Below are 4,406 nucleotides of genomic sequence, written 5' to 3'. Positions count from 1 at the left end.
CATCGAACTTAAAGGTACTTTATGTTTTTGTAAAATGCACTTTTATGTATGACGAAATAAAGTATGGCAAATCATTACGAGTGTTAAAACTAAGATACCAAAAGCTAGAACCGTCCAGCAAATGTTTATATTTGCTTAAGTATCGTCTTTGAAAACAATAATTTTCATTAAAAACGCTTATACTCACTTAAATACGACTTTGTTATTGCGTGAATGGTTGGTTAACATTTTCACGTGATGTTATCAATGTATTGTTGAGAGGTTAAAACATCTTCCTCGTTTTTCAACGTCATCGTGGTTTAGGGGTCGTTTTTTTCTGGAATTTACCGGGGTTTGCACCGCACATAAAACAATTTTTTTTTTGTACTATGATTGTATTTATTTTTGCAATTTCGATATCATAGAGTTAAAAAATAATAAATGAAGTGTTTTTAGATGCACTAATATTTGGTTTGAAAACATGAGAGAGTTCCTTTAAATGTAAATAAACATAAAATCAAGTTCGCAAAATAATTATATAAAACACATGTTTAAGACTAGTGTTAGTGTATAAAGAAGGCCTAAATATGGGCACATTTTAGCTCGTCTCACAGTCAAGGCATTGCCATAATCTTGATGCCGTGGTCAGCGTCGGTGGCGGCGTCGGTGGCGGCGTCGGTGGCGAGCAAAAACCTTACTCTTGGCCGTAACTAAAATGAACGGTCAAGATGTCCAAATGAGTCTTAGTGTACATGCATTGCAAGGCCAATAACTCCGACTTTAGTGATTGTTGAGTCATGTCTCCTTTTCGACTATAAAACAGCAAAAAACGAACGTTGGCGTTAGCTCCTGTTAAGATTAGAAGTTATGTTTTAATTATATGCAAATTTATGCAGGTAGTATTTTGCAGGTCAAATTCAATCAATCTGTATACATATGCAGCATTGACATTTATGAAACACACAAAGCCGGAATGACACAAGAGGTGCTTGCATATGATGGATATAACTGGGTTTCTCTATGGTCGACAACATCTACCAACAAGATAGACGAAGCCAGGATATTCAGCCCTCCATTTCAGGTTTTATTTTTGTTCTAGCTATTTTGAATAATTTGAAATGATTTAGCGATTTATTAAAATAAAATACCGCTCAGTGTGCTGAGTGCGTCGACAGCGTTGGTTCGGACATAAATGGTCTCCATCAAAACGATACGGTTATTATTATACGTTGCATCAATTGAAGGAAATGAATTGTGTGGTTGATGTCATTATTGGGGTAATGCTGGTTGTAACTTGGGCTGGTGTGAGTACACTTAAAACACAGTCGATGGAATCTCTCAACATACGTCAGATAAAAATGCATGAAGACCAAAAATAAAACATTTCCGTTTTTGAACCAACCTCCTCCTCACGTTAGCCATACGTTAGTTCGACGTTTTCACGGATGTGGCAGTCGCCACTGTGTCGTCCGTGCAACCCGTTGACAAACTCGACAGAGAACTGATATGATTATAATGTTTAAAACCTGTGTTTTTGTGTGTTGGTTTGATTTTCATTATTTAAAAGCAAACTTTAAATAATTTTCAAATAATAAACATTTCTAAAAAAAATTCATTTATTTCCTTGAGTCTTTTATTTTCATTTGGTGGGAAAATAATCAAATGTTCTTAATAGTTCTGATAACTATTCATTTTGGTCTTATAACGGTATCATTTCTCTTGTTATTGTGTCTTATTCCAGGCGACCAGCTTCTTGTCCAACCACATTAGAATTCGTATAGATGCAAGCGAAGAGTGGCCGAACCTTGATGCCATACGACTAAACGGAAGAACTGGTACTTTTTACACAATATAGTAATTCATTGTCGTAGATTTACTGTATATTAATTTCTTTTAGCTCCACTCGACTGTGAAGAAATTTGATTGGTTAAATCCATGCCATGGTTAGAAACCAGTACAGGTGTCCGATTTGAATAGTCAACTGTGGCGGCTCCGTTGTCCAGTGGTTACACACTTTACTGTCAATACAAGGGTCGCAGGTACGACTCCCCGCCGCACCACTAAATATATACTAATCGCTTTCCGGGAGGGACATTAAATGGGGTTCCTGTGTGACAGTGCTATACACTGGTACACGTTAAAGAACCAGGGTAGCTCTAACCAGGGTTACATTCTGTCCGTGTACTATGCTCCAAAAGACCTAAAATGACTAACAATCTTATCGGAAGACTTGCCGAATGGGTAAGGCCCGAGAGTGAGTATAAATAAGCTTACACACACACGCGAGGTCATGAGAAAGTACCTAAGGGTGGGATAAACAGTCTACACTCTCACAACCGGTCGTTCATTTAATGACAGAAGGTGCCAACAACCTCTTCTACTTTACTATGACTTTGTACCTTTTTGTGCAATCTTGAGCCAGGTAAATCACCGTTTATAACAAACTCATTTTGTTTGTTTTCAAATACGAAAGTAAATGAAAATGCCGACGTAGTAGGTAGGTTAAGCTTCTAAAAAGATATTTTTTTGTTATCCTCATTAAATACTATTAAAAGTTCTGCTGATATGTTTTACCAATAAAGATACGATTTGTTTGATCTATAAAATAGAAATGGTTATCATTGATATGTCATAATGATATCATGTTCGTTAAAATGTCGACTGATGGTGTGTTTTTTGTAATTTCAGATTGCCATATATCTCAGTGGGTAAAATCAGTAACGGGTGTATCCTCAGAGTGGACTGATGACGACAAGTACGAGCTTTACTGCAATCACTATACATGTATTACTTGCAATTTGACATCTCTTGATGTATATTCACAACCTGAACGATTCGAAAAAACACTTGCGAACTTAAAATAAGATGGTGTAGTGTTTTATTTGGTGACGATATATTTTCGCGAATTCTCGTATTTGCAAGTTTATTTTTTCACAAATTCAACACTCTTATTCAAAATCAATACATACAATTGTATAACAAACATAAGTGATAAACCTTTAACTTTTCCCTAAATAATGCATTTATTGAAGATATTGATTACTGATTACAAGACTGTAACAGAATCTAATAGCTGAATACGCAAACATAATTATTAAAGGATTCGTTAGTGCTAAAAGATTTACTGCGATCTACTATCGTCTCATCAAGTAGAACTACAGTGATTTTTGCACCCCTTTCTTTCAAATTAAACTCGGTATCCTACATAAAAACCATTGATTTCAACATTTATTCATCATTTTTTGTATATAAAAGAACATTTGTTTTAATTGTGGTAAATCAAATTTGGGAGTAAGCGTGCATCTTTAAAACAGTGTTCGATATCGGAAGCATTGTGGGCGATCATATCAAAGCAATCGCGAAAAACGAATAATGAGTTTTAAATTGAAAAAAAATCATAACACAGTATTAAATTTCAGTTTTGACTCAACACAGGTGATAGGGCTCCCTGATGTTTATCCGGAAGATGGCGATAAGGAGGGAAGCTGGCGTATAGGGGAGAACGGTCCTAACGAATATATACAGGTATTAAATAGTGACGTGTATATCTGAGCAATCAGTCGATACAAGTTATAGTTTCGTAAATGTATGCGCAGTCAGTCGATACAGGTAAAGTGGCGTAAATGCATGCACAATCAGTCGATACAGGTAATAGTGGTTAAAATATCTGTGCAGTAAGTTGTACATGTAATAGTGGTTAATATAATTATCTGCACAGTCTGTCGATACAGGTAATAGTGGTTAATATATCTGCGCAGTCAGTCGATACAGGTAAAAGTTGCGTAAATGTGTCCACAGTCAGTCGAAATAGGTAATAATGGCGTATATATCTGCGCAATCAGTTGATTATGGCCATCTTAGCAAGTCCATTAATAAAGGTAATAGTGGCACAAATAAATGCACAGTCAGTCGAAACAGATGAAAGTGGAATGTATATCTGCATCGTAAGTCGATACAGGTAAAATTGGCGTCTATATCTGCGCAGTCAGTCGATAGAGGTACAAGTGGTGTAAATATCTGCACAGTCAGCCGATAGAGGTAAGAGTGGCGTGAGTATCTGCACAGTCAGCCGATAGAGGTAAGAGTGGCGTAAATATCTCCACTGTCAGCCGATAGAGGTAAGAGTGGCGTGAGTATCTGCACAGTCAGCCGATAGAGGTAAGAGTGGCGTAAATATCTCCACAGTCAGCCGATAGAGGTAAGAGTGGCGTAAATATCTCCACAGTCAGTCGATAGGGGTACTAGTGGCGTGAGTATCTGCACATTCAGTCGATACAGGTAAAGATGGAGTATATATCTGTGGTCGATACAAGTAAAAGCTGCGTCTATATCTGCACAGTAAGTCGATACATAAAAACGTGGTGTACTAGTATACGCAGCCAATCGATATGGATCATAGTGGCGTATATATCTGCATAGTCAGTCGA

This window comes from Mya arenaria, chromosome 17, assembly GCF_026914265.1.
Source record: "Mya arenaria isolate MELC-2E11 chromosome 17, ASM2691426v1".
NCBI classification, from domain to species: domain Eukaryota; kingdom Metazoa; phylum Mollusca; class Bivalvia; order Myida; family Myidae; genus Mya; species Mya arenaria.
The sequence above is the reverse complement of the archived record's forward strand: the minus strand, read 5'-3'. Positions refer to the sequence as shown.